The 27,648-nt window shown below is 39.5% G+C and overlaps 2 non-coding genes across 2 annotated transcripts; one reads left to right on the forward strand and one right to left on the reverse strand.

Moving 5' to 3' along the window:
• The first annotated feature begins 11,961 nt into the window (after positions 1 to 11,961).
• Positions 11,962 to 12,065, forward strand: LOC148571716 (small nucleolar RNA R71). The gene has a single exon (XR_015908700.1). It is a non-coding gene; the product is annotated as a small nucleolar RNA R71 (small nucleolar RNA).
• Positions 12,066 to 16,389: 4,324 nt separating this feature from the next.
• On the reverse strand, positions 16,390 to 16,493 carry LOC148571717 (small nucleolar RNA R71). Its single transcript, XR_015909016.1, has one exon. It is a non-coding gene; the product is annotated as a small nucleolar RNA R71 (small nucleolar RNA).
• Positions 16,494 to 27,648: the final 11,155 nt, after the last annotated feature.

Consider the following 27,648-nt stretch of genomic DNA (forward strand, 5'->3'; position numbering starts at 1 on the left):
TTCGAAAATTAGATTTGACTTTTTCAAAAATTTTTAAAATCTAGTTGTTTTTATGAGTCAAATCAAATTTTCAATTTAAAAATCTTATCTTTTTCAAAATCTTTTTCAAAAATAAAATCTTTTTCATTTTTCTTATTTATTTTCAAAAATTTTAAAAATATTTTTCAAAAATCTTTTTCTTAATTTTATCTCATAATTTTCGAAAATATCATCAACAATTAATGTTTTGATTCAAAAATTTCAAGTCTGTTACTTACTTGTTAAGAAAGATTCAAACTTTAAGTTCTAGAATCATATCTTGTGATTTCTTGTGAATCAAGCCATTAATTGTGATTTTAAAAATCAAATCTTTTTCAAAAACTAATTTCAATCATATCTTTTCAAAAATATCTTCTTATCTTATCTTTTTCAAAAATTTGAATTTAAAATATCTTTTCTAACTTCTTATCTTCTTATCTTTTCAAAATTGATCTTCAAATTTGTTTCAACTAACTAAATAACTTTTTGTTTGTTTCTTATCTTTTTCAAAACTACCTAACTAACTCTCTCTCTCTAATTTTCGAAAATATCTCCCTCTTTTTCAAAAATTCTTTTTAATTAACTAATTGTTTCAAAATTCAATTTTAATTTATTTCTTCTTCTAATTTTGGAAAATCACTAACCATTTTTCAAAAATAATTTTCGAAAATTCTCTTTCTCTCTCATCTCCTTCTATTTATTTATTCATCTACTAACACTTCTCTCCCATCCAAAAATTCGAACACTACCTCCCTCTCTGTGTTCGAGTTTTTTCTTTCTTTCTTTACATTACATTCTTTTCTTCTTCTACTCACACAGGGGAACCTCTATACCTAGGCAAAAAGGATCACTATTATTATTATTTCTCTATTCCCTTCTTTTTCATATGAGCAGGAGCAAGGACAAGAACATTCTTGTTGAAGCAGATCCAGAACCTGAAAGGACTCTGAAGAGGAAACTAAGAGAAGCTAAATTACAACAATCCAGCAAGCACCTTTCAGAAATTTTCGAACAAGAAGAGGAGATGGCAGCCGAAAATAATAATAATGCAAGGAGGATGCTTGGTGACTTTACTGCACCTAATTCCAATTTACATGGAAGAAGCATCTCCATCCCCACCATTGGAGCAAACAACTTTGAGCTGAAACCTCAATTAGTTTCTCTGATGCAGCAGAACTGCAAGTTTCATGGACTTCCATCTGAAGATCCTTTTCAGTTCTTAACTGAATTTTTGCGGATCTGTGATACTGTTAAGAATAATGGAGTAGATCCTGAAGTCTACAGGCTCATACTTTTCCCTTTTGCTGTAAGAGACAGAGCTAGAGTGTGGTTGGACTCTCAACCCAAAGATAGCCTGAACTCTTGGGATAAGCTGGTCACGGCTTTCTTAGCCAAGTTCTTTCCTCCTCAAAAGCTTAGTAAGCTTAGAGTGGATGTTCAAACCTTCAGACAGAAAGAAGGTAAATCCCTCTATGAAGCTTGGGAGAGATACAAGCAACTGACCAAAAAGTGTCCCTCTGACATGCTTTCAGAATGGACCATCCTGGATATATTCTATGATGGTTTATCTGAGCTATCAAAGATGTCATTGGATACTTCTGCAGGTGGATCCATTCACCTAAAGAAAATGCCTGTAGAAGCTCAAGAACTTATTGACATGATTGCTAATAACCAGTTCATATATACTTCTGAAAGGAATCCTGTGAATAATGGGACGCCTACAAGGAAGGGAGTTCTTGAAATTGATGCTCTGAATGCCATATTGGCTCAGAACAAAATATTGACTCAGCAAGTCTATATGATTTCTCAGAATCTGCATGGAATGCAAGCTGCATCCAACAGTACTCAAGAGGCATCTTCTGAAGAAGAAGCTTATGATCCTGAGAACCCTGCAATAGCAGAGGTGAATTACATGGGTGAATCATATGGAAACACCTATAATCCCTCATGGAGAAATCACCCAAATCTTTCATGGAAGGATCAACAAAAGCCTCAACAAGGCTTTAATAATGGTGGAAGAAACAGGTTTAGCAATGGCAAGCCTTTTCCATCATCCACTCAGCAACAGACAGAGAGCTCTGAACAAAATACCTCTAATTTAGCAAACTTAGTCTCTGATCTATCTAAGGCCACTGTGAGTTTCATGAATGAAACAAGGTCTTCCATTAGAAATTTGGAAGCACAAGTGGGCCAGCTGAGTAAGAAGATCACTGAAACTCCTCATAGTACTCTCCCAAGCAATACAGAAGAAAATCCAAAAGAAGAGTGCAAGGCCATTGAAATGACCATCATGGCCGAAACCACAAAAGAGGAGGAGGACGTGAATCCCAAGGAGGAAGACCTCCTGGGATGTCCAGTGATCAATAAGGAGTTTCCCTCTGAGGAACCAAAGGAATCTGAGGCTCATCTAGAGACCATAAAGATTCTATTGAACCTCCTTATGCCATTCATGAGCTCTGAAGAGTACTCTTCTTCTGAAGAGAATGAAGATGTTACTGAAGAGCAAGTTGCCAAGTTCCTTGGTGCAATCATGAAGCTGAATGCCAATTTATTTGGTATTGAGACTTGGGAAGATGAACCTCCCTTGTTCACCAATGAACTGAGTGATCTAGATCAACTGACATTGCCTCAGAAGAAACAGGATCCTAGAAAGTTCCTAATACCTTGTACCATAGGTACCATGATCTTTGAAAAGGCTCTGTGTGACCTTGGTTCAGGGATAAACCTCATACCCCTCTCTGTAATAGAGAAACTGGGAATCTTTGGGGTGCAAGCTGCTAAAATCTCATTAGAGATGGCAGACAATTCAAGAAAATAGGCTTATGGACAAGTAGAGGACGTGTTAGTAAAGGTTGAAGGCCTTTACATCCCTGTTGATTTCATAGTCCTAGATACTGGGAAGGATGAGGATGAATCCATCATCCTTGGAAGACCCTTCCTAGCCACAGCAAGTGCTGTGATTGATGTTGACAGAGGTGAATTAGTCCTTCAATTGAATGATGACTCCCTTGTGTTTAAAACTCAAGGACATTCTTCTGTAAACATGGAAAAGAGGCACAGTAAGCTTCTCTCAAAACAGAGTCAACCTGAGCCCCCACAGTCAAACTCTAAGTTTGGTGTTGGGGAGTCTCAACAATGCTCTGAACATCTGTGAGGCTCCATAAGAGCCCACTGTCAAGCTATTGACATTAAAGAAGCACTTGTTGGGAGGCAACCCAATTTTTATTTAATTATATTTTTATTAGTTATATGTCTTTATAGGTTCATGATCATGTGGAGTCACAAAATAAATCAAAAAATTAAGAACAGAATCAAAAATAGCAGAAGAAAAATCACACCCTGGAGGAGGATCTCACTGGCGTTTAAACGCCAGTAAGGAGCATCTGTCTGGTGTTCAACGCCAAAACAGAGCATGTTTCTGGCGTTGAACGCTTGAAACAAGCAACATCTTGGCATTCAGACGCCAGAAATGCACAATGAAGAAGAGCTGGTGCTGAACGCCAGAAACAAGCGTCTGGCTGGTGTTCAACGCCAGAAATATGCTGCATCTGGGCATTGAACGCCCAGAACAAGCATCAGTTCAGCGTTTAAATGCCAGAATTGCATGCAAAGGCATTTTACATGCCTAATGGGTGCAGAGATGCAAATCCTTGACACCTCAGGATCTGTGGACCTCACAGGATCCTCACCTACCACCACTCACTTTCTTTCCTCTTCTCAATGTTCATCCTCTCTTCCCAATAAACACTCTTCCCCAAAACTCTTCACCAATCACCTCAATCTCTCTTCCCTATCACCACTTCACCACCCACATCATCCACTCTTCCTCATAAACCTACCTCATAAACTCCACCTACCTTCAAAATTCAAAATCAATTTCCCACCCAAACCCACCCATATGGCCAAACCTTAACCCCCCTCCCTTCCCTATATAAAGCCCGCCATTCTTCTTCATTTTCACACAACACAACCCTCTCTTCCCCTTCTTGGTCGAATACACCTCTCCCTCCTCTCCTCCATATTTTCTTCTTCTTCTTCATCTATTCTTTCTTCTCTTGCTCGAGGGCGAGCAATATTTTAAGTTTGGTGTGGTAAAAGCATAAGCTTTTTGTTTTTCCATTACCATTGATGGCACCCAAGACCGGAGAATCCTCTAGAAAAGGGAAAGGGAAGACAAAAGCTTCCACCTCCGAGTCATGGGAGATGGAAAGATTCATCTCCAAAGCTCATCAAGACCACTTCTATGATGTTGTGGCCAAGAAGAAGGTGATCCCTGAGGTCCCTTTCAAATTCAAGAGAAATGAGTATCCGGAGATCCGACATGAGATCCATAGAAGAGGTTGGGAAGTTCTAACAAACCCCATCCAACAAGTCGAAATTCTAATGGTTCAAGAGTTCTATGCTAATGCATGGATCACAAGGAACCATGATCAAAGTAAGAACCCGAACCCAAAGAATTATCTCACCAGGGTTCGGGGGAATTACTTAGATTTTAGTCCGGAAAATGTAAGGTTGGCGTTCAACTTGCCAATGATGGAAGAGGACGCACGCCCCTACACAAGGAGAGTCAACTTTGATCAAAGGTTGGACCAACTCCTCAGGGACATATGTGTGGAAGGAGCTCAATGGAAGATTGACTCAAAAGGCAAACCGGTTCAACTGAGAAGACTGGACCTTAAACCTGTAGCTAGATGATGGTTGGAGTTCATTCAACGCTCAATCATTCCCACTAGCAACTGGTCTGAAGTTACTATAGACCGGGCCATCATGATCTATAGCATCCTGATTGGAGAAGAGGTGGAGGTTCATGAGATTATACCTCAAGAACTCTACAAGGTGGCTAACAAGTCCTCCACTATGGCAAGGTTAGCTTTTCCTCACCTCATTTGCCATCTATGCAATTCGGCTGGGATTGACATAGAAGGAGACATTCCCATTGAGGAAGAGAATCCCATCACTAAGAAAAGGATGGAGCAAACAAGAGAGCCCATTCATGGAGCTCAAGAGACGCATGAAGCTCATCACCATGAGATCCCGGAGATGCCTCAAATGCATTTTCCTCCACAAAACTATTGGGAGCAAATCAACACCTCCCTAGGAGAATTAAGTTCCAACATGGGACAATTAAGGGTGGAACATCAAGAGCACTCCATCATCCTTCATGAAATTAGAGAAGATCAAAAAGCAATGAGGGAGGAGCAACAAAGACAAGGAAGAGACATAGAAGAGCTCAAGGACATCATTGGTTCCTCAAGAAGGAAATGCCATCATCACTAAGGTGGACTCATTCCTTGTTCTTAAATTCTCAATTTTTTGTTTTCTTTATGTTAAGTGCTTATCCACGTTTATGTCTTATTACATGATCATTAGTATTTAGTAACTTTGTCTTAAAGTTATGAATGTCCTATGAATCCATCACCTCTCTTAAATGAAAAATGTTTTAATTCAAAAGAACAAGAAGTACATGAGTTTCAAATTTATCCTTGAACTTAGTTTAATTATATTGATGTGGTGACAATGCTTCTTGTTTTCTGAATGAATGCTTGAACAGTGCATATGTCTTTTGAAGTTGTTGTTTAAGAATGTTAAATATGTTGGCTCTTGAAAGAATGATGACAAAGAGACATGTTATTTGATAATCTAAAAAATCATAAAAATGATTCTTGAAGCAAGAAAAAGCAGTGAATACAAAAAGCTTGCAGAAAAAAAAAAGAAAAGAAAAAATAGCGAAAAAAAATAATAGAAAAAAAAAAGAAAAAGCAAGCAGAAAAAGCCAAAAGCTCTTAAAACCAAGAGGCAAGAGCAAAAAGCCAGTAACCCTTAAAACCAAAAGGCAAGGGTAAATAAAAAGGATCCCAAGGCTTTGAGCATCAGTGGATAGGAGGGCCTAAAGGAATAAAATCCTGGCCTAAGCGGCTACACCAAGCTGTCCCTAACCATGTGCTTGTGGCGTGAAGGTGTCAAGTGAAAACTTGAGACTGAGCAGTTAAAGTCAAGGTCCAAAGCAAAAGAAGAGTGTGCTTAAAAACTCTGGACACCTCTAATTGGGGACTTTAGCAAAGCTAAGTCACAATCTGAAAAGGTTCACCCAATTATATGTCTGTGGCATTTATGTATCCGGTGGTAATATTGGAAAACAAAGTGCTTAGGGCCACGGCCAAGACTCATAAAGTAGCTGTGTTCAAGAATCAACATACTGAACTAGGAGAATCAATAACACTATCTGAACTCTGAGTTCCTATAGATGCCAATCATTCTGAACTTCAATGGATAAAGTGAGATGCCAAAACTATTCAAGAGGCAAAAAGCTACAAGTCCCGCTCATCTGATCGGAGCTATGTTTCATTGATAGTTTGGAACTTATAGTATATTCTCTTCTTTTTATCCTATTTGATTTTCAGTTGCTTGGGGACAAGCAACAATTTAAGTTTGGTGTTGTGATGAGCAGATAATTTATACGCTTTTTGGCATTGTTTTTAGTATGTTTTTAGTATGATCTAGTTACTTTTAGGGATGTTTTCATTAGTTTTTATGTTAAATTCAAATTTCTAGACTTTACTATGAGTTTTTGTGTTTTACTGGGATTTCAGGTATTTTCTGGCTGAAATTGAGGGACTTGAGCAAAAATCAGATTCAGAGGTAGAAGAAGGACTGCTGATGTTGTTGGATTCTGACCTCCCTGCACTCAAAGTGGATTTTCTGGAGCTACAGAACTCGAAATGGAGCGCTTACAATTGCGTTGGAAAGTAGACATCCAGGGCTTTCCAGCAATGTATAATAGTCCATACTTTGGCTGAGTTTAGACGACGCAAAAGGGCGTTGAACGCCAGTTCTACGCTGCAGTCTGGAGTTAAACGCCAGAAACACGTCACGAACCAGAGTTGAACGCCAAAAACACGTTACAACTTGGCGTTCAACTCCAGAAGAAGCCTCTGCACGTGTAACATTCAAGCTCAGCCCAAGCACACACCAAGTGGGCCCCAGAAGTCGATTTATGCATCAATTACTTACTTCTGTAAACCCTAGTAGCTAGTTTAGTATAAATAGAACTTTTTACTATTGTATTAGACATCCTGGATTGTATTTTTGATCCTGTGATCACGTTTTGGGGGCTGGCCATTCGGCCATGCCTGAACCTTTCACTTATGTATTTTCAAACGGTAGAGTTTCTACACTCCATAGATTAAGGTGTGGAGCTCTGCTGTTCCTCATGAATTAATGCAAAGTACTACTGTTTTTCTATTCAATTCAACTTATTCCGCTTCTAAGATATTCATTCGCACTTCAACATGAATGTGATGAACGTGACAATCATCATCATTCCCCCACGAACGCGTGCCTGACAACCACTTCCATTCCACCTTAGATTGGATGATTATCTCTTGGATCTCTTAATCAGAATCTTCGTGGTATAAGCTAGATTGATGGCGGCATTCATGAGAATCCGGAAAGTCTAAACCTTGTCTGTGGTATTCCGAGTAGGATTCTGGGATTGAATGACTGTGACGAACTTCAAACTCGCGAGTGCTGGGCGTAGTGACAGACGGAAAAGGAGGGTGAATCCTATTCTAGTATGATCGAGAACCTCAGATGATTAGCCGTGCCGTGACAGAGCATTTGGACCATTTTCACAAGAGGATGGGATGCAGCCATTGACCATGGTGATGCCTCCAGATGATTAGCCATGCAGTGACAGCGCATCGGACCATTTTCACAGAGAGGATGAAAAGTAGCCATTGACAATGGTGATGTCCTTACATAAAGCCAGCCATGGAAAGGATTAAGACTGATTGGATGAAGACAGCGGGAAAGCAGAGATTAAGAGGAACGAAAGCATCTCTATACACTTATCTGAAATTCTCACCAATGAATTACATAAGTGTTTCTATCTTTATTTTCTACTTATTTATCATAAATTTCGAAAATACTATAACTATTTGATATCCGCCTGACTGAGATTTACAAGGTGACCATAGCTTGCTTCAAGCCGACAATCTCCGTGGGATCGACCCTTACTCACGTAAGGTTTATTACTTGGACAACCCAGTGCACTTGCTGGTTAGTTGTATCGAAGTTGTGAATGAAAAACAATTTATTAAGATGTGGGTACAGAGTTTTTGGCACCGTTGCCTGAGATCACAATTTTGTGCACCAGGCATCTCATTTCTTTTGGGTAAGTTTCCAGCTCTTTGGCATTCATTGCAGTTCTTCACTACTTCTTTGGCATCCTTGAAAAGGGTGGGCCAAAAGAATCCACTTTGTAGTACCTTGGCTGCAATTCTTTCCCCTCCAAAGTGGCCTCCACAGCACGAGCCATGGCAATTCCATAAGACCTCTCGTCCCTCTTCTTCTGAAATGCATCTTCTAAGGATTCCATCTGAACACTTCTTGAAGAGGTATGGCTCATCCCAGATGAAATATTTAGCATCATTTATGAGTTTTCTTTTTTGATGTTTGTTGATCTCTGGAGGCAAATCCCCAGTTGCCTTGAAATTGGCAATGTCTGCAAACCAGGGTGCTTTGTGAACCGTCATTTACTGCTCATCTGGAAAGAACTCATTTACACTTGCTTCATGTGCTCCACCTCTATCATGAAGGATTCTGGATAGGTGATCTGCTACCCTGTTCTCCACTCCTTTCTTGTCTCTAATCTCAATATTGAATTCCTGCAACAACAAGATCCATCTTATCAGTCTTGGTTTTGATTCCTGCTTGGTAAACAAATATTTAAGTGCTGTGTGATCTGTAAAAACAATCACTTTGGAACCAATGAGGTATGATCTAAACTTGTCAAATGTAAAAACTATTGCCAGCAATTCCTTTTTAGTACTGGTATAATTTCTTTGAGTGTCATTGATGACCTTGCTGGCATAGTATATGACATGAACCAAATTATCTTTCCTCTGTCCTAACACTGCCCTAACTGTGAAATCAGATGCATCACATATCAGTTCGAATGGTAAGTTCCAACCAGGAGGGGTAATGATAGGGGCTGAGGACAGCCTATTTTTCAAGTTTTTGAATGCTAGCATGCACTTCTCATCAAAGATAAATGGTGTATCACATACAGGGAGATTGCTTAAGGGCTTGGCTATCTTTGAAAAATCTTTAATAAATCTTCTGTAAAAGCCAGCATGCACTAAAAAGCTCCTAATTGCCTTGACATCACTTGGTGGGGGTAATTTTTCAATGAGTTCCACCTTAGCTCTATCTACCTCAATGCCTTGGTTAGAAACTTTATGGCCAAGGACTATTCCTTCTGTCACCATAAAGTGACATTTTTCCCAATTCAAGACCAGATTGGTCTCTTGACATCTTTTTAATACCAAAGCAAGGTGATTTAGGTAATTAGGAAAGGAATCCCCGAGTACTGAAAAGTCATCCATAAAGACTTCAATGAATTTCTCTATCATATATGAGAATATAGAAAGCATGCAGCGTTGAAACGTTGCAGGGGCATTACATAGCCCAAATGGCATGCGCCTGTATGCAAACACTCCATATGGGCAAGTAAATGACGTTTTCTCCTGGTCTCTTGGATCAAATACTATTTGATTATATCCTGAATAACTATCTAGAAAACAATAATATGCGTGTCCTGCAAGTCTTTCCAGCATCTGATCTATGAAGGGGAGTGGGAAGTGGTCTTTTCTTGTAGCTTCATTGAGTTTTCTGTAGTCAATGCACATCCTCCATCCTGTGACCATTCTTGTAGGGATGAGTTCGTTCCTTTCATTGGGTACTACAGTGATTCCTCCTTTCTTGGGGACCACTTGGATGGGGCTGACCCATGGGCTATCCGAAATTGGGTAGATTACCCCTCCCTGCCACAGCTTCATGACTTCCTTCTGTACCACTTCTTTCATGACTGGATTCAGCCTCCTCTAGGGTTGAATGGAGGGTTTGGCATCATCTTCCAACATTATCTTATGCATGCATATGGCCGAACTGATTCCCTTCAAGTCAGCGAGGGTTCATCTAATGGCATCCTTATGCTTTTTCGATACTTGGAGTAGTTCCTCCTTTTGTTCTTGGCTGAGGGCTGAGTTTATGATCACTGGATAACTTTCATTCTCTCATAAATATGCATATTTAAGAGTGGGCGGCAGTGCCTTTAGTTCAAGTTTGGGTGCCTCTTTTCTTTCATTCTTCTCCTCTAGTGTGCCCTGAACATGAACCTCAGCTGTTGCAGCCTCTTCGCTTAATGTTGATTCCTCTTCTTTTGTTAACCCCTTAAATTCTTCCTCTTCAAAAGTCTCTTGTACTACATCTTCCAGTGAATTACATTCTCCCAATGAGTCTTGTGGGTAACTCATGGCCTTGAACACATTGAATATCATTTTCTCATCATGTAGTCTAAGGGTAAGTTCACCTTTTTGGACATCGATGATAGCTCCAGCAGTGACTAAGAATGGTCTCCCTAGGATGATAGAGATCTTGGCTCCTTCCTCCATATCCAACACTACAAAGTCTGCTGGGAAGATAAAGTCTCCTACCTTCACCAACAAGTCTTCTACTATTCTGTGAGGAAACTTGAATGATCGGTCTGCCAGTTGCAGGGCCATTTTTGTTGGTTTGGCCTCTTCAATCCTCATTTTTCTCATCATTGCTAAGGACATCAGATTTATGCTGGCTCCTAAATCACATAACGCCTTTTCCACTGTGATTTTCCCTATAATACAAGGAATCTGAAAGCTCCTAGGATCCTTCAATTTCTGGGGTAATTTGTGCGGAATGATGGCACTACATTCTTCGGTTAGTACCACAATCTCGTTCTTCTTCCAGCTTCTCTTCTTGGTCATCAACTCCTTCAAGAACTTGGCATAGAGCGGCATTTGCTCTATTACTTTAGCAAAGGGTATGTTAATCTGTAATTTCTTGAAGATTTCTAAAAATCTTGAGAATTGGCTATCATCCCCTTTTTTCTTCAATTGCTGAGGGTATGTGACTTTTGGAACGTATGGCTTCAGCACTTCTCCTTCTTGATGTGAATTGGGAGTGGGAACTTGAACTTTATCTTGTTCCTTTTTCTTTTCATCTGAGTTCTTCTCTTGTGATTTCTTGGAGGTCTCCTTCAATTCCTTCCCACTTCAGAGGGTGATAGCCTGACACTCCTCCCTTGGGGTTGAATTAGTGTTGCTGCAAATGTTGTGGCTAGGAACTTGCTTGAATAGGTAGCAAATTTATGTTTCGAGTTTCTTGATGGCAGCATCTTGATTCTGTATATTGGATCACACTTCTTCCCGGAACATTTTACTGTCTTGGATCTCCTTGCATATTCTTTCAAGTAGAGTCTCAATTCTGGAGAGTCTATCTTCAGATGGTGATGGTGGGTTGAGGTTGGAAGGGTGAGAAGGGCCATTTTGGTTTTGATATGGATGTTGAGAGGTATTATTGGGTGGGTGCTGATATGATCTCTGTGTTGAGTGTTGGTGAGTTGCATTGTGGTTGGGGTTGTGACAGCTGTGATCTTGGCCGTGATCTTGTTGATTTCTCCACCCAAAGTTTGGGTGGTTTTTCCAGCCAGGATTGTAAGTTTTGGAGTATAGATGATGGGTTTACCTACGTGAGTTCCCAATATAGTTGGCTTATTCTTGATCACCCTCTTCCTCTGCATTCACTCCTTCTTGAGCTGTTGATGAGGTGGTGACTGCTGCAACTTGGTTTCTTTTCATCTTCTTGGTAAGGTCAGCTAGCTGCTTGGTGATCATCTTGTTTTGAGCCAGCAGCACGTCCATATTGTCCAGCTCCATTACTCCTCGAGTGTTGCCTCTTTCAGAAGCATAGAAGTAGTCATTCTCAGCTACAGTCTCGATGACATCTATGGCTTCTTCAATGGTCTTCTTCTTGTTCAGAGATCCCCCGGATGAGTGGTCTACTGCCTTCTTTAATTCATAAGAAAGACCCTCATAGAAGATGTGTAGTTGCACCCATTCATTGAACATGTCTGGCGGGCACCTTCTTGTTAAGTCCTTAAACCTCTCCCATGCTTCATAGAGAGTTTCACCATCTTGTTGCCTGAAGGTTTGTACTTCAGCTCTCAACCTGTTGATTCTTTGAGGAGGGCAGAATCTTACCAAGAATTTGTTCACCACATCTTCCCAGGTTGTTAAACTCTCCTTCAGGAAGGATTCCAGCCATTTAGATGCTTTATCCTTGAGTGAGAAGGGGAACAGAAGCAGTCTATAAGTGTCAGGATGAACACCATTCGACTTCACAGTATCACATATCCTTAGGAAGGTGGTTAGATGTTGATTGGGGTCTTCTTGGGCGCTTCCTCCGAATGCACAGTTGTTCTGAGCGAGAGTGATGAGCTGGGGCTTTAGTTCAAAGTAATTGGCATGTATGGTTGGCTTTTGGATGCTACTCCCACAATTTCCTAGGTTTGGATTGATGTAAGAGCCTAGAACTCTTCTCTCTTGCCCAGCATGATTTACTGGGCCTTCCCTGGCATGGTTGTGAGCTTCTTCTTTATGGTGGTTCTCCATATTCTCCTCCATGTCTGGTTCAAAATATTCTTCCTCTTCCCCAGCACCAATGACTCTCTTCCCTCTTGCTTCCCTCTTTAATCTAAGGAGGGTCCTCTCAAGTTCAGAATCAAAGGATGTTGAGACTCTGCTTCTTCTACCTGTCATACAATCAACAAAGCAAAAAGTAGAAAAGGAAATGAATGGAGAAATTACTCTTGTTAGAATAGCTGTTAGTGTGAGTGATGCAATATATCAAACAGTTAGTGGGTTAGTGAACTGAATTGTAAATAATGAAGAAAACACAACAAACGGGTAAGGGGTAAAGGAAAGAAAATAGCTAAAACTGAAAGTAAATCACTCAAATGGAATTAAACAAAACAAAATAAAAATGCTCAATCTACTTATCCTCCAACTTAATCATTGTCGATACAAAATCAATCCCCGGCAACGGCGCCATAAACTTGTTGCACGGAAACTTGTCTCTCAACAAATTTTCCTTCGGCAAGTATACCGAATTGTCGTCAAGTAAAAACTCACAATAGAGTGAGGTCGAATCCCACAGGGATTGATTGGTCAAGCAACTTTAATTAGAGGAATGTTCTAGTTGAGCTAAGCAGAAATTGAGTTGAGTAATTGATGCCAAGGCATCATAGGCTAGTTTCACTAGCATTTTTCTGTTAGTTTTAGTTGTTTTATGCATTTTCTTGAGCTTAAAGTAACCAAAAATGGTTAAATGAAGAACAAAGTAATGAACCATCCAAACAATATGAATTTGATGCAAATTCCATGAGTTTTAGTTATATTACTTAAATGCTATGAATGAAAGATTTCTCATGAAATTTTGCAAGACTTTGATGCAATTGTTTGGATGATTTCAGGGAAGAAGAGGCTAAGCAAGGAAGCAACAAAATCAATAAAGGAAGCTTGAATATCACATGTGGAGTTTAAGTTCCAGTTTAAGCCTAAACTGGAGCTTAAACGCCAAAATCATGAAGGATAAGAAATGCTGGGATTGAAGTTTAACCTCCAGTTTGACCTCAAACTGGAGGTTAAACGCCAGAATGAAAAGCCTCACTTAAGGAGCATTCCACGTTTAACCTCCAGTTTGACCTCAAACTGGAGGTTAAACGCCAGAATGAGTATGCCACCCAGGGAGGAGTTCCACGTTTAACCTCCAGTTTGACCTCAAACTGGAGGTTAAACGCCAGAACCAGGAAGAGTACCAGGGAGCCATTCCACGTTTAAGCTCCAGTTTGACTCAAACTGGAGCTTAAACGTGTTCGATAGCTTTTCTACTCCAGGGTTGCTCTCTCCATCTCCACGTTTAACCTCCAGTTTGACCCCAAACTGGAGGTTAAACGTGTTCGACACCTCCAGGGCCACCATTCTAAGCTTCCACGTTTAACCTCCAGTTTGACCTCAAACTGGAGGTTAAACGTGTTCGACCTCCAGTATGCCTCCACCCTTTTCCACGTTTAACCTCCAGTTTGACCTCAAACTGGAGGTTAAACGTGTTCGACCTCCAGGGCTGCCCTTCCTATCTCCACGTTTAAGCTTCAGTTTAACCTTAAACTGAAGCTTAAACGTGTTCGACTAAATGACTCTCCAGGGCTACCTTCTTCCATTTCCACGTTTAAGCTTCAGTTTAACCTAAACTGAAGCTTAAACGTGCTTCTACAAAAGGCCTCACTGGAAGTGTCTGGCGTTTAAGCTGCAGTTTAAGCTTAAACTACAACTTAAACGCCACTCTTGAAAAAGGTTTCTGGGCCAAAAATATTGTGATTTAAGTTAGTCTTTGAGCACAAATATTAACTTAAACTTACTTTGGTATGAAACCCAATTGAATATCATGGTTTATGGGATTGGGCCTGAAGGATTGATGAGTTTGAAATCTCAATTTATTGAGTCATGTGTCATTATTTGATTATCACTAAGTTGGCTCAATAAATGTTACAGGATTTGGATCAACAACCTCATCAAGATTATGGATCATAAACCCAAGGCAAAAGGAAAGCAAGGAAAGGCCTCAAAGCCCAAGAAGCACAACTGAAGCTCAATATAGAAAGTGTATAAATAGGATAGAAGTTAAGTTAGAGAGGACTTTTTACTTCACTTTTAGCTAGTTTTCCTTTTCTTTGTAATTGAATTCAGAGCTATGATTCACTAAACCCCCTTTCATTGGGTTAGGGAGCTCTATTGTAATTCAATGAATCAATAATAGTTTATCTTCTTCTTCAATCTTTTCTCTTCAATTTTGTTAGAAAGCTTCTCGATCTAATTCCATTGAGTAGTTGTCTTGGGAAAGAAACTACTCATACTTGGAATCCTTCGGAGCCTTGGGAAAGGAATGGAGGATTCATGCTAGAGAAGCTTTCTCACAGTGGATTGGATTGGGGTTTGGATGGATATTGTGACATGTAATCCTACCAAATTGTGGTTCATGAAATTGTGTGGTATAATCAGTGATCAAGCATCATCTCTTCTTATGAACATTTAAACCAAGGGATTGGGAATTTGTTTGTTTTTAGAGAGCATTGGTGAACCAAGGAATTGGGATCCAATCATATAAGATTGCCAAGCAAAATTCAATGAATGCATTGGTTGAGGAAGAGATATACATGTTTTGATTCGGAGATTTCAATATCTCCTAAACCCAATGAATTCCCCATTTCTGATTTCCACTTTCTCTTTACATTCTGCAATTTAATTCTTGCAATCATCCCCATTCCCTTTTTATTTCAGCAATTTACATTCTGCTCTTTAATTCATGCAATTTAAGATTCAGCCATTTAATTTCCTTGTCATTTACTTTTCCCGCCAATTTTACATTCCGCAATTCTCATCTCAAATCTTGATTCCGCTCAACTAGAACACACTTCTAATCCGAATTGCTCACTCAACCAATCCTTGTGGGATTCGACCTCACTCTATTGTGAGTTTTTACTTGACGACGATAACCGGTGCACTTGCCGGAAGGAATTTTGCCGATCGTGCAATTTCCTAAATCGTAGCATAACACGTTTATGTGCATCAAGTTTATGGCGCCGTTGCCGGGGATTGGTTTTCGATTGACAATTCTCAAATTGGAAGCTAACTAGATTGAGCAATTTTCTCTTGCTTTTTTAATTCTGTTATAGATACTTGTTGAATTTTAATTTCTGCACTTGGTTACATGATTTCCTTCTTTATGCCTTTAAATTCATGCAACTAACTCACTGACTCACTAATTGTTTGAATTAATTCCTCAATTGATCTAACCATACTCTTCCATTAACCAAGAGTATTTCACTTGTTTGTGTTTGAGCTGTGTTCTTGTATGACAGGTAGGAGAGGAGAGACATCAACTCCTCCATATACCGAACCAGAGAGGACCCTTCATAGACTTAGAAGGGAAGCAAGAGGGAAGAGAGTAGTGGGAGAAGAGGAATCTGAAGGAGAATCTGAGGACAATTTTGAGGAAGCTCTAGATCTCAACATGGATAGAGAAGTTCACAACCATGAGAGAGCTGATGGAAACAATGCCATTCCTGAGAGGAGGGTTCTTAGTTCATACATAAACCCAACCTCTGGGAATTGTGGTAGTAGCATCCAGAAACCACCCATTCAGGCCAACAATTTTGAGCTCAAGCCACAGCTAATATCACTTGTGGAGAATCATTGTTCTTTTGGAGGAGGTGCTAATGAAGACCCAAACCAACATCTCACAAAATTCCTGAAAATTTGTGACACTGTGAAGTCCAATGGAGTCCAGGAAGATGCCTATAAACTGCTTTTGTTCCCATTTTCACTTAGGGACAAAGCAGCTAAGTGGCTGGAATCATTCCCAAGGGGGAGTCTGACAACATGGGATGAGGTGGAAAGCAAGTTCCTGGCACGTTTCTACCCTCCACAAAAGGTCAATAGGCTTCGATCTGAGGTTCAGACTTTTAGACAACAAGATGGTGAAACTCTCTACGAGGCATGGGAGAGATTCAAGGACTTGACAAGGAAATGCCCACCAAACATGTTCCATGATTGGGTGCAATTGCACATCTTCTATGATGGGCTCTCTTATGAATCAAGGAAGGCTGTAGACCATTCATCAGGAGGTTCATTGAACAAGAAAAAGACTGTGGAAGAAGCCATTGAAGTGATCGAGACAGTGGCTGAGAATGAGTACTACTATGCATCAGAAAGGCACAACACTAAGGGAGTCATGGAGCTGAACCAGGTTGATACAATTCTAGCCCAAAACAAGGTGTTTGCCAAGCAACTAGCAGAGCTTACCAGGCAATTAGAAACAAAGCAAGTGGCTGCAATACACACACAAGATCAAGAGGAAGGAGGCATTGAAGGAGGTGATTGGGATGAGGTTAACTATGTGGGAAACCAACAAAGGCAATCATATGATCCACATTCCAACACTTACAACCCAGGCTGGAGAAACCACCCAAACTTTGGGTGGGGAAACCAACAAAACTCCAACCAAAGATCATACCAAGCCACACAAAACACTTACCCCCAATCATCATATCATGGCCAAAATAATCAACATACCCAACCTAATCCGAACCAACAATTTCAAGATCAATTAAACCGGATAGAAGGAATTATGGCAACCATGAGTCAAGACATCATTGAACTGAAGAGCTTCAGGGATGATGTGAGAACTACCTTAAGAAACCATGGTGAAAAACTCAAAAGGATGGAATCTCAAGTAGGAGAGCTATCTCAACAGGCACCCAAATCAACTGCAGTGTTCCCTAGTGACACAGAAAAGAATCCTAAAGGGGAACAAAAGAGAGTAAGATGGGAAGAATGCAAAGTCATCACCATAATGAAGGAAGTCTCAGGAGAAGAAGGAATCAGGCCCTCAGAGCAGGAACCAGAAATCTTGAAGGAAGGTGTGGAAGAAGTTAAGCAAGAAGGTGGAACTGAGCAAGCCAAGGATCTGCAAACAGGCATGATGGAAGTATACCAACCAAAAGCACCATTTCCTGAGAGGTTAGGAGGAGGTGAAAAAAGGAAAACCTATTCAAGGTTTCTAGAGACATTTAACTCTCTGCATGTCAATATTCCCTTTCTTGAGATTCTTCATCAAATGCCCACACACATCAAGTATTTAAAGGAATTGTTAAGCAAGGAAAGAGGTTTGAAGGGAGGACAAACGGTAACAATGAACAAAGAATGTAGTGCTCTCATCAAGAAGGACACACTCTCTAAGAAAACGGACCCAGGAAGTTTTCATATCCCTTGCATTATAGGGAAAACAAAAATCGACAGAGGATTCTGTGATCTAGGAGCTAGCATAAATGTGATGCCTCTAACTCTTATGAAGAGGCTACAACTGAATGAGGTGAGATCCACTGATGTAATCATACAACTGGCTGACAAAACTCAGAAGCAAGCTGAAGGGGTGGTTGAAAATGTGCTGGTGAAAGTGGGGGATTATTATTTCCCCACAGACTTTGTCATTGTGGACATGGAGGAAAGCTACTTACACCCTATCATTCTGGGCAGACCATTTCTCGCCACTACTAGAGCGCTCATAGATGTAGAACAAGGAGAGCTAATTCTGAGAATACATGAGGAACAGCTCATTTTCAAAGTCTTCAAACCTGCATCTGAGCCTGAACCAGAACCTGAAAAGCCTAAAGATGATAGTAGCCATCCGTGTTTGGAGGAAAGTAATCCAGCAGCTGAGACTCTAAAACAGTCATTGGAAGGCAAACAAGAGTTGCAAGAGTTAGAGCCACAAGAATCAGTGGAAACAGATCAGAAGGATCCTCCTGACATAAAGGTCAATGAAGAAATCCTCAAGAGAAAGGGAAGAGTGATAGGGAGATTGCCAAGAGGATGGAGAAACAAGAAAATTCCCACTGAAGGTTTTTCTTCGGGAGATAACGTGATATCAAGTCATTATCTGCCAATCCCACCTGGCCTCAAAACCATTCCTTCCCAGCTCCCTCAAGTGTTCACAATCAGGAAAGTTCTTTCTATGGAACATTTAGAGGTCATGAATGAATCAAGTGGGGACGTTTTCATAGTGAGAGGAGATGACGTCAAGCACTACAATCCACCCTAACAAGGGACAACCGTCAAGCTAGTGACGTTAAAGAAGCGCTTCATGGGAGGCAACCCATGTTTTTAGTATCCTTAATCTTTAGTGCTTTGCCTTACATCTAATAAAGCATGGTTTCTTATGCATGAACTTGAATCCTCAGGACAACTATTGATTAAGTGCACTAAACCGTGCATGTAAATTACAATTGGTCTCTAAGTTTGGTGTGCCTGATGGCACTCCCCAATCTTACTCAAATTGAATTCCATCTTTCATTCAAGGTGCACAACCAAACATTAAGTTTGGTGTTGTTTTTGAACACAGTTTATGAAAAACAAGAAGTTCCTCTGGATTTCAAAATTCATGACAAGTATACCATTCACATGTTTTAATACTTTGGTTTCAATTACTTAGGGTAGTAACTTTGTTTAGAATCAAAAAGCCAAGGTGACTAGGATTTATTAGAATTATGCACACTCATTAAGGACAACCAATATGGATTTCATGTCATCAAGAGACTTAACCAAACACTAAGTTTGGTGTCCAAATAATAAGTGTGCATACATGTAGAAGTCACGGCTATAAGCTCATAAAGACAAGCATTGATTTACATGTGCAAATACTATTCATAATTCACATGGACCGAAAAAATGATAGCAAATTTGTTTGTTTGTGCAGGTACAAAAGAAAAGACAAAAATGGAGGAAAAAGACAAGGGGAGGTACGTGCTTAGTCAAAAAGAAAATTCACAAATCTTTGAAACTAACACATGGGAAATGGAAGTTCTGCAAGAAAAGAAAGCTACATGTACAACCTAATGCACCCAGAATACTTCCAAGAAAATGAAAAGCAAATCGTCCTTATCCATAATTCATATATTTACCATCAAGCCACCCTTCACTTCCCTAGCACTATCATTAGACTATGCATCGATGCCCAAGTACCACTTGAGGATGAAAGACCTAATTGGCTATATCCTGGACTGGCCATAACTGCACACAGAATGACTCTGGGCCCAACTCCTCCAAGACATACAAGAAGAAGAAATGAAGAAGGGTAATCGTAGGAAGATAAATGGCGGGAGAGTAAATAACACAAAATGTAAGTGCTGGAAATAAATGGCAGAATGTAAATGACATAAAGTAAATTGCAGAATCTTAAATAGGGGTTTGGAGAGATGAGCAGAAAAGTAAATGGCAGAAAATAAAGAGAATTGGTAAGATCAAAAATGGGGGATTCATTGGGCTTAGGAGATGTTGCATTCTCCGGATCAAATTCATTCTCATCTCTTCCTCAATCAATGCATTCATTGATCTCCTTGGCAATCTTAAGTGATTGGATCCCAATTCTTTGGCAACCCAATCTCTCTAAGCTTGAACAATTGCCCAATTCCTTGATTTAATTGCTCATGGGAAGAGATGAAGTCTGGTCACTGATTATACCACATGTATTTCCAAATCAAAGTATTGGTAGGATTATATGTCACTATATCCATCCAAACCCCAATTTGGTCTAACATGAGAAAGCAATTCTAGCGTGATCTCCCATCCCTTTTCCAAGGCTCAGAGGAGATCAAATTATGGAGAGTTTCTTTTCCAAGACAACTAACCAATTGGATTAAGATCGAAAGCTTTCTAGTAAAATCAAGAGAAAAGAAAGAAGAAGAATAACGAAAACTATTATTGATCCATCAAATTACAACAGAGCTCCCTAACCCAATGAAAAGGGGTTTAGTTGTTCATAGCTCTAGAAATGGAAGATGATAGAGAAGAGTACATTCTAAAACTAGAAGTTGTAGAGAAAGTAAAATATACAGAGTGTAGTTCTAAAGTTCCCGATCTACATTTCAATTCAAAACTATCCCTATATATACTACTCTTCATATCTTCTAGTTAGCTCTTCAAGTCTTGCATATGGGCCCTTGATCTTTAGTTGAAGTAGTCATGAACGAAATTGCGATCATCAACAATGGCGCCAAAGACTTGGTGCTCTCAAACGTGAATCACACTTTGTCACAACTTCGCACAACTAACCAGCAAGTGCACTAAGTCGTCCAAGTAATAAACCTTACGTAAGGGTCGATCCCACGAAGATTGTCGGCTTAAAGCAAGCTATGGTCACCTTGTAAATCTCAGTCAGGCGGATTTAAATGGTTATGGTGAATTGACAATAAAAACATAATTAAAATATAAACTAGGATAGAGATGCTTATGTAATTCATTGGTGAGAATTTCAGATAAGCGTATAGAGATGCTTTTGTTCCTCCTGAACCTCTGCTTTCCTGCTGTCTTCATCCAATCATTCCTACTCCCTTCCATGGCAAGCTGTATGTAGGGCATCATCATTGTCAATGGCTACATCCCATCCTCTCTGTGAAAATGGTCCAATGCGCTGTCACTGCATGGCTAATCATCTGTCGGTTCTCGATCATAGTGGAATAGGATTTACTATTCTTTTGCGTCTGTCACTACGCCCAGCACTCGCGAGTTTGAAGCTCGTCATAGCCATCCCTTCCCAGATCCTACTCGGAATACCATAGACAAGGTTTAGACTTTCCGGATCTCGGGAATGGCCATCCATGGGTTCTAACTTATACCACGAAGACTCTAATATCTTGGACTCGGTCCCCTGTATTAGATATCTAAGAGATACTCATTCTGTCTCGTCTTCATGTAGAATGGAAGTGGTTGTCAGACACGCGTTCATAGGTGCGAATGGTGATGGGCATTACATAATCATCACATTCATCATGTTCTTGGGTGCGAATGAATATCTTAGAATAGGAATAAGCTTGAATTGAATAGATAAACAATAGTACTTTGCATTAATTCATGAGGAACAACAGAGCTCCACACCTTAATCTATGGTGTGTAGAAACTCTACCGTTGAAAATACATAAGAGCAAGGTCCAGGCATGGCCGAGAGGCCAGCCCCCATGATCTAAGAACTAAACGTCCCAAGATAAACTAAAGATGTGAATACAATAGTAAAAAGTCCTATTTATACTAAACTAGTTACTAGGGTTTACAGAGATAAGTAAATGATGCAGAAATCCACTTCTGGGGCCTACTTGGTGTGTGCTTGGGCTGAGCATTGAAGCTTTCACGTGGAGAGGTCTTTCTTCGAGTTGAACGCTAGTTTATAACCTGTTTCTGGCGTTTAACTCCACTTTGCAACCTATTTCTGGCGTTTAACTCCAGAATGCAACATGGAACTGGCGTTGAAAGCCAGTTTGCGTCATCTAAACTCGAACAAAGTATGAACTATTATATATTTCTGGAAAGCCCTGGATGTCTACTTTTCAATGCAATTGAGAGCGCACAATTTGAAGTTCTTTAGCTCCAAAAAATCCACTTTGAGTGCAGGGAGGTCAGAATCCAACAGCATCTGTAGTCCTTCTTCAACCTCTGAATCTGATTTTTGCTCAAGTCCCTCAATTTCAGCCAGAAAATACTGAAATCACAGAAAAACACACAAACTCATAGTAAAGTCTAGAAATGTTAATTTTATTTAAAAACGAATAAAAATATACTAAAAACTAACTAAATCATATTAAAAACTATGTAAAAACAATGCCAAAAAGCGTATAAATTATCCGCTCATCACAACACCAAACTTAAATTGTTGCTTGTCCCCAAGCAACTAAAAATCAAATAGGATAAAAAGAAGAGAATATACTATAAATTCCAAAATATCAATGAAACTTAGCTCCAATCAGATGAGCGGGACTAGTAGCTTTTTGCCTCTTGAATAGTTTTGGCATCTCACTTTATCCCTTGAAGTTCAGAATGATTGGCATCTATAGGAACTTAGAATTCAGATAGTGTTATTGATTCTCCTAGTTCAGTATGTTGATTCTTGAACACAGTTACTTTATGAGTCTTGGCCGTGGCCCTAAGCACTTTGTTTTCCAGTATTACCACCAGATACATAAATGCCACAGACACATAACTGGGTGAACCTTTTCAGATTGTGAATCAGCTTTGCTAAAGTCCCCGATTAGAGGTGTCCAGGGTTCTTAAGCACACTCTTTTTTTTCTTTGGACCTTGACTTTAACCGCTCAGTCTCAAGTTTTCACTTGACACCTACACGCCACAAGCACATGGTTAGGGACAGCTTGGTTTAGCCGCTTAGGCCAGGATTTTATTCCTTTAGGCCCTCCTATCCACTGATGCTCAAAGTCTTGGATCCTTTTTATTACCCTTGCCTTTTGGTTTTAAGGGTTATTGGCTTTTTGCTCTTTCCTTTTGGTTTTAAGAGCTTTTGACTTTTTCTGCTTGCTTTTTCCTTTTCTCTTTTTTTTCTTTTTTTGCATTTTTTTTCTCGCATTTTTCTCTTTTCTGCAAGCTTTGTTCTTCACTGCTTTTTCTTGCTTCAAGAATCATTTTTATGATTTTTCAGATTATCAGATAACATGTCTCCTTTTTCATCATTCTTTCAAGAGCCAACATATTTAACATTCATAAACAACAATTTCAAAAGACATATGCACTGTTCAAGCATTCATTCAGAAAATAAAAAGTATTGCCACCACATCAGAATAATTAAACTAATTTCAAGGATGAATTCAAAACCATGTACTTCTTGTTCTTTTGTAATTAAAACATTTTTCATTTAAGAGAGGTGATGGATTCATAGGACATTCATAACTTTAAGGCATAGACACTTAGACACTAGTGATCATATAGTAAAGACACAAACATAAATAAAACATAATGCTCAAAAATAAAAAAAAAACAGTAAAATAAATAGACAAGGAGATTAAGGAATGAGTCCACCTTAGTGAGGGTAGCGTCTTCCTCTTCTTGAAGAACCAATGGTGCTTTTGAGCTCCTCTATGTCTCTTCCTTGCCTTTGTTGCTCCTCCCTCATAGCTCTTTGATCTTCTCTTATTTCATGAAGGATGATGGAGTGCTCTTGATGCTCCACCCTTAGTTGTCCCATGTTGGAACTTAATTCTCCTACGGAGGTGTTGATTTGCTCCCAATAGTTTTGTGGAGGAAGGTGTATCCCCTGAGGCATCTCAGGGATTTCATGGTGAGGAATTTCCTCATGCTCTTGTTGAGGTCCATGATCTCTTGTTTGCTCTATCCTTTTCTTAGTGATGGGCTTGTCCTCTTCAATGAGGATGTCTCCCTCTATGTCAATTCCAGCCGAATTACAGAGGTGGCAGATGAGGTGAGGAAAGGCTAACCTTGCCAAAGTAGAGGATTTGTCAGCTGATGCGCATAAACTAGTTATGCTACGATTTAGGAAATTGCACGATCGGCAAAATTCCTTCCGGCAAGTGCACCGGTTATCGTCAAGTAAAAACTCACAATAGAGTGAGGTCGAATCCCACAAGGATTGGTTGAGCGAGCAATTCGGATTAGAGGTGTGTTCTAGTTGAGCGGAATCAAGATTTAGATGAGAATTGCGGAATGTAAAATTGGCGGGAAATGTAAATGACAAGAAATTTAAATGGCGGAATCTTAAATTGCATGAATTAAAGAGCAGAAGCTAAATTGCTGAAATTAAAAGGGAATGGGGGTGATTGCATGAATTGAGTTGCAGAATGTAAAGAGAAAGTGGAAATCAGAAATGGGGAATTCATTGGGTTATAGGAGATATTGAGATCTCCGAATCAAAACATGTTTATCTCTTCCTCAACCAATGCGTTCATTAAATTTTGCTTGGCAATCTTATATGATTGGATCCCAATCCCTTGGCTCACCAATTCTCTCTAAAAACAAACAAATTCCCAATCCCTTGGTTTAAATGTTCATAAGAAGAGATGATGCTCGATCACTGATTATACCACACAGTTTCATGAACCACAATTTGGTAGGATTACATGTCACAATAGCCATCCAAACCCCAATCCAATTCACTGTGAGAAAGCTTCTCTAGCATGAATCCTCCATTCCTTTCCCAAGGTTCCGAAGGATTCCAATTATGGGTAGTTTCTTTCCCAAGACAACTACCCAATGGAATTAGATCGAGAAGCTTTCTAACAAAATTCAAGAGAAAAGATTGAAGAAGAAGATAAACTATTATTGATTCATTGAATTACAATAGAGCTCCCTAACCCAATGAAAGGGGGTTTAGTGAGTCATAGCTCTGAATTCAATTACAAAGAAATGAAAACTAGCTAAATGAAAAGGTAAAAAGTCCCCTCTAACTTCAATTCTATCCTATTTATACACTTTCTATATTGAGCTTCTGTTATGTTTCTTGGACTTTGAGGCCTCTCCCTGCTTTCCTTTTGCTTTGGGTTTATGATCCATAATCTTGATGAAGCTGCTGATCCAAATTCTGTAACATTCATTGAGCCAACTTAGTGATAATCAAATAATAATACATGACTCAACAAATTGAAATTTCAGACTCATCAATCCTTCAGGCCCAATCCCATAAACCATGATATTCAATTGGATTTCATGCCAGAGTAAGTTTAAGTTAATGTTTGTGCTCAAAGACTAACTTTAAACCGCAATATTTTTGGCCCAGAAACCTTTTCCAAGAGTGGCGTTTAAGTTGCAGTTTAAGCTTAAACTGCAGCTTAAACGCCAGACACTTCCAGTGAAGCCTTTTGTAGAAGCACGTTTAAGCTTCAGTTTAAGGTTAAACTGGAGCTTAAACGTGGAAATGGAAGAAGGCAGCCCTGGAGAGTCAAGTAGTCGAACACGTTTAAGCTTCAGTTTAAGGTTAAACTGAAGCTTAAACGTGGAGATAGGAAGGGCAGCCCTGGAGGTCGAACACGTTTAAGCTCCAGTTTAAGGTTAAACTAGAGCTTAAACGTGGAAATGGAAGAAGGCATCCTGGAGGTCGAACACGTTTAAGCTCCAGTTTAAGGTTAAACTGGAGCTTAAACGTGGAAGCTGAGAAAGGTAGCCCTGGAGGTCGAACACGTTTAAGCTCCAGTTTAAGGTTAAACTGGAGCTTAAACGTGGAAGCTGAGAAAGGTAGCCCTGGAGGTGTCGAACACGTTTAAGCTCCAGTTTAAGGTTAAACTGGAGCTTAAACGTGGAAATGGAGAAAGCAACCCTGGAGGAGAAACTTGGTCGAACACGTTTAAGCTCCAGTTTAAGGTCAAACTGGAGCTTAAACGTAGAAATGGCTCCCTGGTGCTTTTCCCCTTTCTGGCGTTTAACCTCCAGTTTAAGGTTAAACTGGAGGTTAAACGTGTAACTGCCCCCCTTGGTGTCCTTCTCACTTCTGGCGTTTAACCTCCAGTTTAAGGTTAAACTGGAGGTTAAACGTGGAATGCTTCTTTGGTGAGACTTTCATTCTGGCGTTTAACCTCCAGTTTAAGGTTAAACTGGAGGTTAAACTTCAGTTTCAGCATTTCTTATCCTTCATGATTCTGGCGTTTAAGCTCCAGTTTAGGCTTAAACTGGAACTTAAACTCCACATGTGATATTCAAGCTTCCTTTATTGATTTTGTTGCTTCCTTGCCTAGCCTCTTCTTCCCTGAAATCATCCAAACAATTGCATCAAAGTCTTGCAAAATTTCATGAGAAATCTTCCATTCATAGCATTCAAGTAATATAACTAAAACTCATGGAATTTGCATCAAAATCATATTGTTTGGATGGTTTATTGCTTTGTTATTCTTTTAACCATTCTTGGTTACTTTAAGCTCAAGAAAATGCATAAAACCACTAAAACTAACAGGAAAATACTAGTGAAACTAGCCTAAGATGCCTTGGCATCACAACACCAAACTTAATACTTGCTTGTCCCTAAGCAAGTCCTGAGTTATTTGAGAAGAAAGTATGAAACAGAAAGCAATTACATTGGCTATATTAGCAAGCATTTGAAGTTCATCAGAAGGGTTTTATGCAGAAAGTTGCAGTATCACTTTTTCATTCTTATCAGGTAAGATTATCACTTTTCCTTGCATCCATCAAACACTGCTATGGCCTCTTATTATTCTTATGTCCTTGGCACTTCTCTTCTTTGTTTTTCTTTTCTTTTTCTTAGAGCTTCTTTGCTCCTTGTTTGCTTAGTGTCATGTGTTGCACAAGCCTTTGGCATTTTCTTTTTCTTATCAGTGCACTACACATATCCACTTCAGGCATTTTAGTTCACATTTCTTCTTGAGACATTGGTGCCCAGCACCTCTTTGTGTGACTAAATGTTTTGTATTTAGGTTGCTCTTGATAATGGACTTTTGGTTGATAATCCCGGGTTAGTTAACCCAAGTTACCGAGTGTTGAAACACTCCTCAGAACCTATTCATCCAAGCATATCCTTAATACATAAACACCACAGGCATTTGTCTCAGAAGTTCAAACCATTGGTGCCTAGCTTATTTTCTCAATTTTTTTTTTCTTTTTGGTTGCCCTTTTTCAGTGGCTTTTTCTTCTTCTTTTTCTTTCTTTTTCATGGCCAAAGACATTTATTCATCAAGATCCATAGATAGTTTTCAATTTCTACATAAAAAATGATAATTCTACACTCTATTTCCAGTGATCTGACTAAACAATCAAGCATGCATACCACCACTTAATTCTACTTGATTTGTCACTAATTGAGCCAAGTTACTTTTGTTCAAACTTTTCTTTTATTTTAGGAAACAGAACAAGCATGGCAAGCACTTGTTTAAGAAGGTGAAGTTATATCCAAACATCTAGGCATTCTCTTTATTCAAAGCAATAAACAGACACACATACTAGAGACTTCACATTAAAACTTAAATGACTCATAATAAAAGAAAGCTCATAAAGACAATTCATCAATTATCATTTGATTATTAAGGAGAGAGACCACCTCTCATTTATTGCTTGGTTCTTCTTGATTCTTGGGATCCTGCTTCTTCTTGCTTCCTACCCCTTTTTGACCACTTGAACTTCCTTTGTCTTTTCTTATGAGCTTTTTCCAGAATCCAGCCTTTTTCATTGTTTCTTCCACTCCTTTTTCAAGGATCATTGCCTTGTTTATTTCTCCTTCTTTCCTCCCTTTGAAATACTCATCAAAAGCTGGGAATGCTGGGTCCATCTTGTGTAAGTGTTCTCCTATGTAGTTAAGCTTGATTTGCGAACTGATGTTGTAATCAGCTTGGACTGAGTATCTTGCATTCTGTAAAGTGGTGGCTTCCTTGATTGCCAAGACATTGGCATCTTGGTGTTGGCATA

The sequence above is a fragment of the Arachis ipaensis genome, chromosome B3 (genome assembly GCF_059453495.1).
Source record: "Arachis ipaensis isolate K30076 ecotype BB chromosome B3, ASM5945349v1, whole genome shotgun sequence".
Classification (NCBI taxonomy): domain Eukaryota; kingdom Viridiplantae; phylum Streptophyta; class Magnoliopsida; order Fabales; family Fabaceae; genus Arachis; species Arachis ipaensis.